We start from the raw sequence: 17383 nt of genomic DNA on the forward strand, positions 1-17383 counted from the left end.
CAGCCAATGGGAGCAGTTGGAAGTAGGAATGTGAAGGAGTAGTTGACTAGTTGATTAACCAATAAGCCTAGGCTTATCAATCTAGTCAACTACTCCCATTCTCCCCACCCCCAGTTGCTGCCTCAGCAGGGAGGGCGGGGGAGCCAACTTCAAAGCCGGTTCCCCCTAGCATCAGTGACACAGTGCTGCACTGCCCCCCAGCCCACCCAGCGTGGGGGGAGCAGTGGAAGCTGCAGCAAAGCAAACTCTTGTCACAGCAGTGCCAGCTGCGGACACAGGGCGAGCCAGGCAGCTGCCCAGGGTGCCAACCGATGAGGGATGCCTGCTGGCAGCTGTAAGGGCCTTACAGCTGCCATTAGGAGCCGTGCGCCCAGCTCCCACAGCGCTGGCCCCGTGGTGCTCGCCAGCTGCGCCCTTCCCCCCACAGCTGCAGGGCCCTTCACGGCCTGGCGTGTGTGTGCCAGCAGTGCTGGCTGGTCCGTGACCGGCCTGCACATGTGCCGAGTGCCCCGGGGGCTGAGCGTCAGCGGCCTTGGTCAGCGCGCGCATGCACCATGCACCCCGGGGTATGGGCCCGCGCGCCCTGGGAGGGCGGGCCCCCACCCCATGGGCAGGCCTATGCATGCGCCCGGGGACAGCGCCATGCGCCCGGGCCCAGGGCACCAAAAGGGTTCGGGCCGGCCCTGTGTGGACAGAGGCTGTTCTGGGTATCAGAGGCAGCAGTCTGCGAGGGGAGCTGATTTTTAAACCGGATCCCCTCGCGGACTATCTCCCGTCTGGCACCCTGCTTGGCGGGATCCCCAGTAGTGGGGCTGGATTGCCTTTGCTGTCGGCCCCGCCCCTGGGGACTATAGTCAACAAACTGCAGAATTCATGCAGTTAGTCCACTAGCCAATCAATCAATAGCTAACATCCCTAGAGAGAAGCAGTGTCCCAGTGTGTGCCACTTTCCGCTACTCCCATTGGCCGGGAATGGTGGTCCAAGGCCAATGAGAGCTGCAATCATCCGTACCTGCAGAGGCACAGGTAATATAGTGACAGTGGCCCACCAGGGGCTAACCCTGGGGGAACTGCTGCCATTTTATTGCCCACCCATGCAGTAGGGGTATTTGACCCCTTTCTCTGCTTGTGAGAGACAAGTCTGGAATAATTTGTATTTTTCAGTTGAGACTCAACATCAATGGCGTATCTGCTTTATATGGGCATCAAAGGACTTGTGGGGCTTCTCTTACAACTTTGGTGTTTCTTTGTTTTCAGCCACCCTGGTTTTCCTGGTTCCAACTGTTGTTGAAAGTGTTGTTTCACCATCCCTGAAGTGGCTGTATTTATGTAAACCAGGGGTGGGGGCTTGCTGACTCACAGAAAAATCAGTTGGGGGTCACAGACAAGTGAGAAACAAAACATCCCACTCAGTCATTGCTGTGATTCCTGACTGAGAAGGAGAAAGACACTCCTCACATTCCCCCTTGCACACCAGAGCCTGTGGGGAAGGCCTAGTAGATTTTGTGTACCCCCTTCCACTCCCACCCATGGGGCTGGCGCACTAGCGTCAGCTATTCATTGCTTAGAAGGGAAGTCCTGAGCATTGAGGACACTAAGGCTATGTCTACACTCGCGGCTTCTTGCACAAGTAATATTGCCGTTACACCTATTACTTTTCAAGAAGAACAGCATTGCGCAAGAGGGTTTTTCTTGCGCAAGAAGGGGCAGTGTAGACGCTCCTTCTTGCGCAAGAGCCTCTTCTGAAAAAAATGGTGGCTCATTAGGTATGCAAATGGGGCTCGGCGATATTCCACGCTTAGCCTCATTTGTATATTACTCGCACAAGAAGCCAGGAGTGTAGACATAGCCCATGGGTATGTCTACACTGCCACCCTAGTTCGAACTAGGGTGGGTAGTGTAGACATACCTTAAGGCACTCATCTTCCTCTAAGTTCCATTGAAATGAAAGGAACACACTACAGCCAGTAAGGCCATGTGCAGGCATGAGACATCATACCAGCTCTTCTGTTGGCGAGATTGGTGCTAAGGAAATATCTTTGGAATCACTGAATGTCATGAAAATTGTTATTTGCTGTTTATATCAAAGTGGCACCAATCAGAATTAGGGGCTTGTGTAAATTCAGACACGTACAGGATCCCTACCTCCACGCCTAACATTCAGAGACTCTTATCCTAAAAAGATTTATGTGGGGACTTCACTTTATGCGCATGAGTAGTACTATTAACTTTAATTGGAGTACTTTGGCATAACATTTTGCAGTAATGGGGCCAAAGAAAGCACATCTTATATGAAGGGCAGTTGGAATAAGGATTCAGTAAAGTGCTTCAATATTGTAAGATGCAAGCTTTTGTTACCAGCAAAGGTGCACTGATAAGTGAAATTTTAATGGGGCCTGCTCTGATCTGATGTTAAAGTGCCCCATTAAAGTGCCTCCTCCCCAGAAGGAGGTCTGGCCTGGAAGCCACCATATCTGTCACCGGCGGATTCTCCCTCAGTCCCGTAAAATAACCGAGGACACGTGTCAGATTTTAAAATGTCAAAAAGGTATATTGATATACAACAAATAAGTAACAATAACACAGGACTGTGTATCACTTTAAAGACTAACAAGATGGTTTAATAGGTGATGAGCTTTCGTGGGCCAGACCCACTTCCTCAGATCAAATAGTGGAAGAAAATTGTCACAACCATATATACCAAAGGATACAAATAAAAAAAATGAACACATAGGAAAAGGACAAATCAAATTTCAGAACAGAAGGAGGATGGAGGGGAGGAAGGGGGGGAAGTAAATGTCTGTGAGCTAATGATATTAGAGGTGATAATTGGGGAAGCTATCTTTGTAATGGGTAAGATAATTAGTGTCTTCAAATTTGAATGTAAAGTGTTGAATTTAAGCATGAATGACAGTTCAGAGGATTCTCTTCTAAGTGAAGTTTTAAAAGGTCTTTAAAGCAGGATGCAGGTAATCAAGTCGTTGAGACAATGTCCTTTTTGGTTGAAATGGCAAGAAACTGTTTTTTCTTTGTGATCCTGTCTGATATCTGTTTTGTGGGCATTGATCCAATAACAATAACACAACGCTGAATCAATAACCCAGCCCCTCACCCTCTGAAAATAAAAAGGATAGGAACGATATAACTAGCAACAGAATGTTATACTTGACCATCAAAGGCTGCTGATGTTCAGGACCTTCAACCCTTTTTTTTAGCTAAGGTAGCTGTCAGGGGAGGAGCACTGAGGCGTCCTTCATTAAGTAGGGAGACGCTCGATGTGATGTTAGCCTCTGCTTGCACAGTGGACAGACATGCAGTTTGTGAAAGATAACCGAAGAGCAATTCTAAACACCGTGAGGGCCTTTTCCACAGCTGATGCCGGAGGCTCCATTCGGTCCTGATGATGTAGGGTCGGGTATCAGGTAGCTAAGGCTCATGATGCTGGGCTATCGCCACAGTGTGGACTGAAGCACCCTGAGGGCGGCAGGAGTAGAATCAGGTAGGTTAGACTGGGTCTCCTCTGTGACACGACTCCTTCTTCTCCAAGGTGGTGTGAGAAAACTGCCAACCTGATCTTCTCAGGATTCTAGATTTTATAGAGTTCAAGACGGGAAAATTCCAATGGTTCTCAGTGCAAAGCAGGGCGTGGTGTTGTGTGCAAGACTAGAACCGGGTGCAGACTTTCGTGCTGTGTGCAGCATCATGGCGCAGCATGCACAGCCATGTGCCGAGTGCAGATAGTGATTTTGGCAGCAAGAGCCTCCCAGGTTTCCATCTTGAATTGTGTGTCAGTTCACAAACGCCGTTTTGATTTATATAAATGTAGATGTCACTGTTCAGGGTTAACACTTTGCACATTATTACAAATTTTAAATACACTATACAAAGGCAGATCATACACATTCAGAATTCCTTTTTAGTGAATGAAAGTTTTAAGTACTCAGATATGATGTATGAGAGAAAAATATTCCAGTTTTGTGCAAGCTGTAATTATCTATTAAACAATCTTAAAATACATTTTAAGAATATTTAAAATATATACAAAAAGGGAAAAGCTGAATCTGAAAGTGAGTTCAATTCTGTATGTGTTACACAGGCAAAATTCATTTAATTAATTAAAGTTTTGCTACCAAGGGCTGTAGGCCTGAGCTCATGCTGCTTTTTCTGTGGGGTCTGAAATGAACAACTATTACATAGCTGCTAAACATCTAGCAAAATTTAAAAAGGGGTCAACCCATACAGAATTATTTTATAAGAAATGTAGAGTTTTTTAATTTGCGATTGAGTCCCTTAAACCAGTATAAGATCTTGCAATTTTAATGTACGTTTCTAGAAAATAATGAATAGTCCAGTGGCATCTTAGGGTGCGTCTAGACTACGTTCCTCTTTCAAAGGAGGAATGCAAATGAGGGAAATCGAAAATGCAAATGAAGCACACATTTATAAATTTTGCGCTTCATTTGCATAATCATATCTGACCGCTTTTTCAAAAAAGCTTTTTTTTTAAGCAGTCTAGATGCAGTTCTTTTTCGAAACAACGCTTATTCCTGAAAAGTGAGGTTTTCAGGGTTCTTTCATAAAAGAGTTTTTTTTCCAAAAGAACCTTGTCTAGACTCACTGGCACTGGCTCCTACTCCCCTCCCCCACTTGCTACCTCTGATAAAGAGGCAGCAAGCCGGGGGAGAAATGCATGTAGTCAACAAGATTAACCGAGTCCAATGTTTCTCAACCTCTTTTTATAAAGTGCCCTTTTTAAAAAAAAATCTTATGTACCCCCAGTGCCTACAGTTTTCAGACACAGCATTTTTTTTTCCTACCATTGCAACACACTTGTTTAAACAACTTAATTGTAGCCGGGCAGATGAAAAAGTACACAAATATTAAAGCACTGTAAAACTTAAAACATAAAATGCAGTTTTCTCCAAATTTCAGTTGTGGTGATGTAGCCCCCAGACTTCTCTTGAGTACCCCTGAGGGTACTCGTACCACTGGTTGAGAAACACTGACATAATCAATAAGCCTAGGTTTATTGGTTAAGCTTATAGCCGACTACATGTTGACATCCTTATTGCATATATTCTTGTGTAAGCAGATGGAACAATTATCCAGTAGATAACTTTTCTCCCACAGGAGAAAGAAATTTGTAGATTTTACTTTGTTGTGAATTGTTGGAAGGTCTTTCAGTTGCCGTAAGATTGTTCTGTGTTTTAATATTTTGGAAAACTTTACACAAGATCATTTTAAACCTGTTAAACCCAGATGCAAAAAAATACAGTATGTCAAGTCAGAGGGGCAGGGCCCAACAGGGTTGTGGATTCGATTCAAGATAGAGTCGATTAGGGATAGAGAGTTGCTTTTATTAATCTCACTACGTCACTACTATTACAGGCTTAATACTGCCAGATGGTTACACAGCTACTACAAAATAATACAAATCTACTACAGCATAGGCAAAGCAATGCATATGAGAGTAACAGGAAATGCTTATGCCCGTTTAGCATAGGTGTGCACACGGGGTGTGCCGGGTGTGCCCAAGCACACCCTAATGTTTCAAAGAGGACATGAGTGAAGGAGCGCTGCTTTGGCGCTCTGGGGAATGGACGCCGCTCCAGGTTTGCCGCACATGCGCGGGCAAAACCAGCGGGTCTTAGGACCTCACGGAAAGAGGCGGCAGGGATGCAGCAACGTAACCCGACCACCCCATCAACTGAGGTGAGTTTAAACCCCAGGCGGGAAGGCGGGGGGCGTGCCCTGGGCAGGGGTTTGGGTGCAGTGCGGCTGGCCTGGGGGAGGGGGATCGGGGGCAGTGCGGCTGGCCCAGGGGGGCCAGGGTCAGGGGCAGCACAGCTGGCCTCGAGGAGGAAAGGAGGGAGAGGTCAGGGTTGGGGGCAGCGCAGCTGGCATCGGGGAGGGAAGATGGGGGCTGTGGATGGGGGCAGCACGGCTCGCCCTGGGGAGGGAGGGAGGCGGGGGAAGAGCGGTTGGCCTCAGGGAGGTGGGGGGGACAGGGTATGGGGCAGTGCGGCTGGCCCCGGGGAGGGAGGAGGAGGTGGGGTTGAACATAACATAAGAACGGCTGTTCTGGATCAGACCAAAGGTCCATCTAGCCCAGTATCCTGTCTACCGACAGTGGCCAGCACCAGGTGCCCCAGAGAGGGTAGACCAAAGACAATGATCAAGCGATTTGTCTCCTGCCATCCCTCTCCAGCCTCTGACAAACAGAGGCCAAGGACACCATTTTATCCCCTGGCTAATAGCCTTTTATGGACCTAGCCTCCATGAATTTATCCAGCTTCTCTTTAAACTCTATTATAGTCCTAGCCTTCACAGCCTCCTCTGGCAAGGAGTTCCATAGGTTGACAACACGCTGTGTGAAGAAAAACTTCCTTGTATTAGTTTTAAACCTGCTACCCATTAATTTCATTTGGTGTCCTCTAGTTCTTCTATTATGGGAACTAATAAATAACTTTTCTTTATCAGCCCTCTCCACACCACTCATGATTTTATAGACCTCTATCATATCCCCCCTCAGTCTCCTCTTTTCTAAACTGAAAAGTCCCAGTCTCTTTAGCCTCTCCTCATATGGGACCCGTTCCAAACCCCTAATCATTTTAGTTGCCCTTTTCTGAACCCTTTCCAAGGCCAAAATATCTTTTTTGAGGTGAGGAGACCACATCTGTACACAGTATTCAAGATGTGGGTGTACCATAGTTTTATACAGGGGCAGTAAGATGTTCTGGGTCTTATTTTCTATCCCTTTCCTAATAATTCCTAGCATCCTATTTGCCATTTTGACTGCCGCTGCACTCTCTGTGGAAGTTTTCAGAGAACTGTCCACGATAACTCCAAGATCTCTTTCCTGATTTGTCGTAGCCAAATTAGCCCCCATCATACTGTACGTATAGTTGGGGTTATTTTTCCCGATGTGCATTACTTTACACTTATCCACATTAAATTTCATTTGCCATTTTGTTGCCTAATCACTCAGTTTGGTGAGATCTTCTTGGAGTCCCTCACAGTCTGCTTCTGTCTTGACTATCCTAAACAGTTTGGTATCATCTGCAAACTTTACTACCTCACTGCTTACCCCTTTCTCCAGATCATTTATGAATAAGTTGAAAAGGATTGGTCCCAGGACTGACCCTTGGGGTACACCACTAGTTACCCCTCTCCAATCTGAAAATTTACCATTTATTCCTACCCTTTGTTTCCTGTCTTTTAACCAGTTCTCAATCCAAGAAAGGATCTTCCCTCTTATCCCATGGCCATGTAATTTACACAAGAGCCTTTGGTGAGGGACCTTGTCAAAGGCTTTCTAAAAATCCAAGTATACTATATATCTACTGGATCCCCCTTGTCCACATGTTTGTTAACCCCTTCAAAGAACTCTAATAGATTAGTAAGACAGGATTTCCCTTTACAGAAACCATGTTGACTTTTGTCCAACAAATTATGTTCTTCTACATGCTTCACAATTTTATTCTTTACTATTGTTTCGACTAATTGCCCGGTACTGAAGTTAGACTTACCGGTCTGTAATTGCCAGGATCGCCTCTAGAGCCCTTTTTAAATATTGGTGTCAGGTTGGCTACCTTCCAGTCATTAGGTATCGAAGCCGATTTAAAGGATAGGTTACAAACCACAGATAATAGCTCAGCAGTTTCCCATTTAAGTTCTTTTAGAACCCTTGGATGAATGCCATCCGGTCCCGGAGATTTGTTAACATTGAGTTTTTCTATTTGTTCCAAAACCTCCTCTAATGACACTTCAATCCGGGACAGTTCCTCAGATTCATCACCCACAAAGTACGGTGCAGATTCAGGAATCTCCCCAACGTCCTCAGCCGTGAAGACTGAAGCAAAGAAATCATTTAGTTTCTCCACAATGGCTTTATCGTCCTTGATTGCTCCTTTTATAGCTCGATCATCTAGGGGACCCACAGGTTTTTTAGCAGGCTTCCTGCTTCTAATGCACTTAAAAAACATTTTGTTATTTCTTTTTGAGTTTTTGGCTAGCTGTTCCTCAAAATCTTTTTTTTCTTTTCTTATTACATTTTTACACTTGATTTGACAGTGTTTATGTTCCTTTCTATTTATCTCACTAGGATTGGACTTCCACTTCTTAAAAGATACCTTTTTGTCCCTCACTGCTTCTTTTACATGGTGGTTAAGCCATGGTGACTCTTTTTTAGGTCTCTTGCTATGTTTTTTAATTTGGGGTATACATTTAAGTTGGGCCTCTATTATGGTGTCTTTAAAAAGTTTCCATGCAGCTTTCAGGGATTTGGCTCTAGTCACTGTGCCTTTTAATTTCTGTTTAACTAACTGCCTCATTTTTGTGTAATTCCCCTTTTTGAAATTAAATGCCAGGGTGCTGGACTGCTGAGGTGTTCTTCCCACCACAGGAATGTTGAATGTTATTATATTATGGTCACTATTCCCAAGCGGTCCTGTAACGGTTATATCCTGGACCTGATCCTGCGCTCCACTCAGGACTAAATCGAGAATTGCCTCTCCCCTTGTGGGTTCCTGCACTAGCTGCTCCAAGAAGCAGTCATTTAAGCCATTGAGAAATTTTATCTCCGCTTCTCTTCCTGAGGTGACATGTATCCAGTCAATATGGGGGTAATTAAAATCCCCCATTATTATAGAGTTATCTATTTTGGTAGCCTCTGTAATCTCCCTCAGCATTTCTATGTCAGTATCGCTGTCCCGGTCAGGTGGTCGGTAATATATCCCTACTGCTAATTTCTTATTTTTGGAGCATGGAATTTCTATCCATAGCGATTCTATGGAACATGTTGATTCACTTAATATTTTTATTTCATTTGATTCTACATTATCTTTCACATACAGTGCCACCCCGCCACCCACCTGGCCTGCTCTATCCTTACTATATATTTTATATCCCAGTATGATTGTGTCCCACAGATTTTCCTCATTCCACCAGGTTTCAGTGATGCCTATTATGTCTATCTCCTCATTTAATACGAGGTACTCTAGTTCACCCATCTTATTAGTCAGACTCCCAGCATTTGTGTACAAGCACTTTAAAAATTTGCCACTGGTTATTTGTCTGCCCTTCCCTGATGCATTGGATTCCTTTGTATGCAGTTGTTTGTCTGCTCTGGCCAATGGTTTGCCCTCTCCCCTCCTCTCTTTCCGACTACAGCTTAGAGAATCTCTATCAACGGATTCTCCTCTATGAGAAGTCTCTCTCCGATTTACGTGCATCTCCACACCAATCGGCTTTCCCCCATCTCTTAGTTTAAAAACTGCTCTATGGCCTTATTAATGTTTAGTGCCAGCAGTCTGGTTCCACCCTGGTTTAGGTGGAGCCCATCGTTCCTGTATAGGCTCCCCCTCTCCCAAAAGTGTCCCCAGTTCCTAATAAATCTAAACCCCTCTTCCCTACACCATCATCTCATCCACGCATTGAGACTCTGAAGCTCTGCCTGCCTATCTGGCCCTGCGCATGGAACTGGAAGCATTTCTGAGAACGCCACCATAGAGGTCCTGGATTTTAATCTCTTTCCTAGCAGCCTAAATTTGGCCTCCAGGACATCTCTCCTACCCTTCCCTACATCATTGGTACCTACATGTACCACGACCACTGGCTCCTCCCCAGCACTACACATAAGTCTATCTAGATGCCTCGAGAGATCTGCAACCTTCGCACCAGGCAGGCAAGTGACCATACGGTTCTCCCGGTCATCACAAACCCAACTATCTATGTTTCTAATGATCGAATCACCCACTACTAACACATGCCTCTTCCTAGCTGGCATTCCCTCACCATCAGAGGTATCCTCAGTGCAAGAGGATACCACAACATCCTCTGGGAGGAGGGTCCCAACTACGGGATGGTTTCCCTCTGCTCCCATTGAATGCTCTGTTCCCTTGAGACTTTCATCCTCCTTAAGAACACTGGGGCATTGGAGGCAGCACAGCTGGCCTCGGAGAGGAAGGGGGGCTGGGGTTGGGGTTGGGGGGCAGCGCGGCTGGCCCCTGCCCCTTCCAGAGCTGCTTCCCATCCCCTATTCCCCCCAGCCAGTCCCTCTTCCTCCTCCCCCCCCACCCAAGATCAAATGTGTCTGTTTTTTGGGGGGAGGGTCTACCTGGCAACCCTATGAGTCGGACCCGGTGCAGGCACCAAGTGATGGGGACTGCCAGAACATTGGAAACCATAGACTACGGGGTGGGGGTTTGTGGCCCAAAAGGGGGCTGAGAAACGTAAGAAAGACAGTAGGGGAGCACCAGAAGGGTGATACTCAGGGCGACCCTAGAACTCTGTTACAGACCAGAAGAGGAGGGAAACATAGGGGGTAAGGGTCAAAGAGGAAGGGGCTTGTGCTGAGGAGAGGGCTGCAGGACAGGAGAAGAAAGTGGAAGGCACCAAGGGACAGGGCGTAGGAGAGAAACAAATGCCAGGGGGCCAAGCGGAGACAATGAGGAAAAGGGGTGGGCATGAGGAAGGTGTGGATGGAGCAAGGCACGTGTGAGGCCACAAGGGGGCAGAGGCTGGTGAGGGGGTGGGCCTCAGAAAAAGAAGGCAAAGGGGGCAGAGGCAGTGAGGGACGGGGGAGGCACTAGGAGGGTGCAGGGCTAAGGGAGGGTGCAGGGGATTCCCGAGGGGGGTGGTGAAGCAGAAGGGCAGACACCTGCAGGGAAGGGACCAGCACCAGAGGAGAGAGGCAGGGCAGGTGTGTAGAGGGAGGTGTTAGGAGAGGGGATGAGGAGGGGTAGCTCACCTGATCAGAGTGGGGCTAATGGAGGAGTGGGCACAAGGGGAGAGAAAGGCTGGTGGAGGGGGACAATTCTCAGGAAGGCTGAGGGCAGTGAGAAGAGCAGGAGTCATGTGTCCATATTGCCCTGAAAGTGTTACCTCCAGAGGCGTGGCTAATGGGAGTCAAAGAGTACATTCTAAAAAAATTCTTTGGGTGCACACCCTAATGAAATGTGCTGCTCATGCCTATGCCGTTTAGTCTAAGTCCCATTCTGGTCAACTCGTACCCACTCACAGTGGACATGGCTCCAGTTAGGGGGATTCAGGACACCCTTTGAGATCTAGGTCCCTGTTGAGACTCAATGGGCACAGGACTTCCTACACTAGTTATACTACAGGGCTTTGTCTAGACTGTATCCCTTTTCCATAAAAGGGATGCAAATTAGACACATTGCAATTGCAAATGAAGCGGTGATTTAAATCCCCCTGCTTCATTTGCATAAAAATGGCTGCCGCTTTTTTCCAGCTTGGAGCTTTGTCAGAAAAAAGCGCCAGTCTAGATGCAGATCTTTCGGAAAATAAAGCCTTTTCCGAAAGATCCCTTATTCCTTATTTTAAGAGGAATAAGGGATCTTTCGGAAAGGCCCCTCCCCCACAGCCCTACCGAGCATGCCCGGGCTGCAGCAGGGCTATGAAAGCCTGGGGAAAGACTCCTGGGAGGAGGGAGCTGGAAGGGGGAATCAAGGGGAAGAAGTGGGAGAGGAAGCTCAGGGCTCAAGTCTGGGGGGTCTCGCCGGACCAACTTGATTGTCGTGCAAACCTGCTCCTGGGTTCGCATGTGGCCTTTGGTGGCCAGACTGGCAGCTATCCTGCCATAGACGGCTGCATTCCTCTGTCTAGTGCAGAGATTATGGATGTTGGGGGCATCCCCCCCCCAAACCTGAACAAGGTCCATGATCTCCACTGTGGACCAGGAAGTCGCCCACCTTCTCCGGGCTCTGGCAGGCTCCTGGGAGCTGGCAGACTGCTCCTGGGGAGTGGTGAAGGGCTGGCTGCCAGTGGCTTGCTGGCTCATGTTTTGGGGTCACTGGGTCGGGGCAGTGATTGCTGGCTCTAGGCTGGTAGGCTTGGAGCTGGTGTAACCCACACACCTAGTTTGGTTACTGAGTACTGCAAGTGGCACCTAGACCACTGCAACAGTTAAGATCAAGAGACCTCTACAGCATGGGCTGGGAGCCAGCTGGCTTTTAGCTCAGCAGGTAGAGGCTCCTATAGTCAGCCCCTCATTAGCTGAGGTCAGGGGAACTACAATGGTTTTTAAATTGTATCATATTGTATAAACATTACAATGGCTTTTTACTTTGTAATGATACAATCTCTCTTACATACTACACCTTCAAGAAGAAGATACAATGTTCTTTGATAAAATACTGTTCCTTAAATACAGATTGAAACATGTCGAATGTCCTTTCCTATTCTGGCCTGAGAATAGGTCCACAGCTGTTATTTCTATACTTTGTATTGAATAATCAGAAATAAATATATATACTTAATATATATTTGTACAAGTAATATGCACACTTGTGGCCACAAAAAAATTCTACTCAGTAGTAGAAGTTTGCCTAGGTATAAAATATCATAATGGATCTGAAGCTTTAAAAGTCTGTATTAAATAAGTGGAATAGAAAAGTGTAAAGAGGGGAAAGGTAAGGAGAATAAAATTAATTGTTTTTTAATATATACAGTCTCTAGGGTATGTTTACAGTGTAACAAAGCAAATTGAGAAGCATAGACTGTGGGGAAGGAAGACAAGAGAAGGGGAATTGAGAGTAGAAGCTACAAATCACAAAAGCTTTGGGACAAGCTCTCATGATTTCTGTTTTGAACTTCAGCTTATTACTTTGGTCAAAAATGCATATGTAAATACTAGAAGATTTACCTGACATTGCTTGAGTCCTTAATTATGTTTTTATTTTTTCATGTAAATTATTCTTCTGGAGTGAAATTGGGGAGGAAGGGGTTAGTTTGCAGGCTGCCTCACGGAGAGAGGACTACCCCAGCAGCTTGGGGCCAGGTGAGAAGCACTTGTCCATGGCCACTGCAGCTCCAGAAGGCACAGGCTAGGAAGGGGTGCATGTCCCCCAGCTGGGGCAGGTCCAGGTCTGTCTGCCTCCTGTGCTCCCCAGCCAGCGTGAGGAATGCAGCCCTGGGCTACGTCTACACTGGTGTGATCTTGCACAAAAACTCTTTAGCACAAGAATTCTTGTGTTAAAGTAGTTGCGCAAGAAAGCGTCTACACTGGCATGTGCTTTTGTACAAAAGCATCCTTTCCAGTGTAGATGCTGTCTTGCACAAGAAAGCTCCGATGGCTATTTTAACCATAGGGCTTTCTTGTGCAAGCAATTCATGTTGCCTGTCTACACTGGCCTCTTGCGCAAGAACAGTTGCACAAAAGGGCTTATTCCTGAGCGGGAACGTCAGAGTCCTTGTGCAAGGGGTAGAGATGTCCCCTGCCTCCATGTAGAGGGTGCGTGTGAAGGGATGGCATCCTGCTGGGTCGGGAGCATGTCAGGTCTCTTCACACGCACATGTGGCTATCGGGCCACAGCCCCTGTGTGGCATGAAGCTGGAGCCACCTGCCCAAGGGTAGCATGGCACATGCCCGCATGTGCACAGATGGCTGCATGATCTGTAGGAGGCGTGCGGTCCCTGGTCTCCCTTCCCGCCCTTCCCCGGGTAGGGGACAGTGATGGCACTTACCTGGTGTGGCCTCCCCTGACAACCCTGCTGACTCCGGTGCCAGGACAGCTTGCTGGCATGGCACCATCCGTGCTGGCCTCTCTGCCATGCCTGGGTCAGGGCCCTCTGGTCCCGGCTCGCTGCCCCCCGAGGTGCCATGGACCGTCTCGCCCCCCAAGGATGTGGTTGTGGTCGGGGAAGTAGGAGCAGGTGTCATCCCCTGCTGCGGCACCACCCCTGGTGGCCCTAGTGAACCCCTGACACAGGTCTTTAATTTTCAGGCGTGCCTGCTCCTGAGTGTGCCTGTGGCCTTTCTGTTTCTCCTCTTGGTGTGGAGATCATGAATATTGGAGGCCTCCCCACAAACCTCTATGAGGTCCATGATCTCCACACCAGTTCAGGTGGGCGCATGCCGTCTATGGCCCCTGACTGGTCCCTGGGTGCTGGGGGACTGGGAGGCTGGGGGGGAGGGGGCTGGTACTGGCTGCCTAGCTTATTATGGGGCCACTGGGTCAGGGGCAGAGACTGCTGGTAGGTCTGGCTCTGGCACATGCCATCTGGCCAGAGTCTACCCCTTTAAGGGCTCCGGGGCTGGGTGGGAGGAGAGGAGTTTTCCTGGTTTGGGCCAGAGTGGGAAGGGCTGGAGGCCAGCTAATTTGAATTAAGAGTCTACACAGCCCTTATTTCGAATTAGCTATTTCGAATTTGGCATTACTCCTCATAGAATGAGGTTTACCAAATTCGAATTAAGCGTTCAGCTATTTCGAATTAAATTTGAAATAGTGGTTTGCATGTATAGATGCTATTGAAGTTAATTCAAAATAACAGCTGTTATTTCGAATTAACTTTGCAGTGTTGACATACCCTATGAGAGGTAGCAGTGCAGGGTGGCAGATGGAGCTGGTCCACAAGGGGAGCTGGTTTAAAAATCAGCTTCCAATGCAGACCGGCTTCCCCCTGCCGGTCCTGTCTGTGGGGGGCTCGAGCTCCCAGCGCACAGAGGCTGCTCTGGAATTCCACAGAGCAGCGTCAGGCTGCAGCAAGCCTAGGCATCCACCTTCCCCATTGCTGCTGCCTCTGAGTCAGAGAAAGCAGCACGGGAGTGGGGGGCAGGCAGCTCCACAGAGCTGGTGCTGGTCGAGAGCCAGCTTTTAAGACAGCTCCCCCTGAGCACTAGGTCCCACCTCTCCCCCCCACACCCTGCCTCTGTGGGAAGCCAACAGAGGCAGCAGCATGAGTGTGGAGGAGGGGGAGCTTGCAGCTCTGCGGGATCTGGTGCTTCAAGGGCACTGGCTCCCACCCACGCCTTGTTGCCTCTGATACAGAGGCAGCAAGGTGGGGAGTGCATGTAGTTGTTTGGATTAACTGATAAGCACAGTATTATTGGTTAATCATTTAAAAGACTATACACTAATATCCGTATTCCAGATACATAGCATTTTCCTTCCTTGCTTTAAGTTATAATAAGAGAAAGCTGTATACTGAATTTGGTGGTCCTAGCTCCTACCATTTAGAAGTTCTTGAATGGAGAGACAGACTCACAGACAAACTCAAATATATAGTAGATTTACAGGGTTGCTGTTGAGAGGAGCTAAGTGCCTTACTCCAAATGACTGTTCATGCTATTTACTCACCTGGTCCTGCCTTTCATGGAAACACAAGTTCTTTCTGACTAACTGTATTCCTTATTGTGACTCAGTTTCTGACCATTTTCTTGATGTTACACTGAAGGAGATAATACCACGTGTTCTCTGCTGAGAACAAGGAGCTAGTTGGTTATCACACTTATTGTGAGAGGTTTGTACATAAAATAATTTTAGAGCTACATAATATATAGGCTATTTTTGGAAGCTGGAAGTAAAGCGTACCACCTAAGGCAGAAGAGTCCCAGAGTTAACTCAGCACCTAGAACAGGTGTCTGCAACCTTTTCAAATCAAAGAGCCAAACTACATCAAAATTCAGACCAAGTGGTCAACAAAGAGCTGTATGAATGCCCATTTACATAACTGAAAATATGTAATGTAATATTATTAATAATTTATATGATTAACAGTTGCATGAATTAAACATTGTACTTGCATACTCTATTTTATGAGATTTCTGCTGCTGCCTCGTTTTGCACATTTCTTTGAAGTTTACATTATAGCTGGTCAAATTCAGCTTTATGCATGCAATCAGACTGTCTTTTGTCAATCTTGAGCACAAAGCACCTTTGATGTGATTCAAATGAGAGAAAGCCTGCTCACATATATAAGTGGAACGAAACATTGAAAGTAAGGCCAAGCTGACATTCTGCATGGTGTTGTGTGTGACAGGAAGTTTTTTCCAATCTTTCAGAGTCAGGTTTCTTCTGTAAGTCCATTTGTGCAGTTTTGCCAGTTCTGCATGTTGTTGAGCAAAGCATTCAAAATCAGAATTCAGTTTGACGAATTTTTCCACCCAGGAATCCAGCTCCTTGAAATCTACCTTTTCCATTTCCAAATTGCTAACTGAGATACCTGAAATGACTGTCAAACCCAGTTCTTCAATGAACATATTATGTGGACAAATCATAAACTTAAACAGAGCACTGTGTTTGTGAAAGTCAACAAAATAAGACTTGAATGCCATCAGGAGTTCAGAAACAAACCTAGCAAGTTTCTGCAAAGTAAGGCTGTTATTTGGATTCTCTCTCTGCTATAATCAGGAAACATTCATAATCTTTCAAAACATGCCAGTCTGCCCATCTCGATATCTTTGATGAGGACAGTCAATTTTGACTCAAATCCAAACACTGCCTGCTGCAGGGTCAGGAGTGTATTTCCTTGCCCTTATAGTTTAAGGTTCAACTCAGTCAAATGACCATTAATGTCAACAAGACAGTAAAATCTGAGTAAGCAGTCACCGTCTGAAAGCTCGGGTGTTTGATACCCTTCATATCCAAAAATGACTTAATTTCCTTAATGCAGGGAGCAAAATGAGACAAAACTATGCCATGAGAACCAGCAAACATTGTGCATTATTAGACCAGAGCATTCGGAATCTATTTCCTCAAGCAGTGACTGAAATTGACGGTGATTAAGGGCTCCGGCAAGATTCCAACTGACAATGCAAATAACCAATCCCATTACATTTCTGAGTTCAGGTCCACAGGATTGCACAAAAGTGCCTCCTGGTGCACAATGAAATGAAAGTTCAAAAGCAGGCGGTTCAGCTGTTCTGACAAAAGAGTAAGGAATCCCCTGTATTTGCTGACCATGCTAAGTGTATCATCTGTACATCCAGACCCAAGATTAATCAATGGTATTTTTTTTCTCATTTACAAAGTCCATCACAGGTTTAAGCATGTCTTCACCCCTTTTTTGATTTTTCATTTGTAATATCACAGTCGTTTCTTCATGCACAGCATTTCCACAAATATATCATCCCAGAACACACAACTGATTAACATCACATATGTTGGTTGTCTCATCCAAAGCAAATGAAAAATAAGAAATAAGTAGCTGTACTCAGCATTTGCATTTGTTCTTTTCAGTTTGATGGGCCATTTTCACAGCTCTGTCATGGCCTGTTTTTGCTGATAATGTCTTGTATTTTCTGTAATATTTTGTCCTTGTTGTAAAACTCAACAAATAATTTATGACCAATTTTTAGTGTATATCTCTTCACATAATCCCCATCAGTGAAAGGCTTCCCCTCTTGATGCCATATAAGCCTGCAAAACTTGCAGAGTTTAAGCTTCCACCTTTTTTTGATCATGCCAGCAGGCTGTTTTGTCCAATGTTCATTTTTTGCTGCAGCTCCTTGCAGGATTTTTTTCGTGTGTTGCCCTCAGGGTATTTTGTGGCAAATGCTGCATGTTTTGTCATGAAATGCTGTTCTAAATTCATTTTTTTTGCTTGAGGACAGCCTCATACTACAAATGATGCAGTGTGGAGA

Source organism: Pelodiscus sinensis, chromosome 13 (genome assembly GCF_052426305.1).
Source record: "Pelodiscus sinensis isolate ZL-2025 chromosome 13, ASM5242630v1, whole genome shotgun sequence".
Lineage (NCBI taxonomy): Eukaryota > Metazoa > Chordata > Testudines > Trionychidae > Pelodiscus > Pelodiscus sinensis.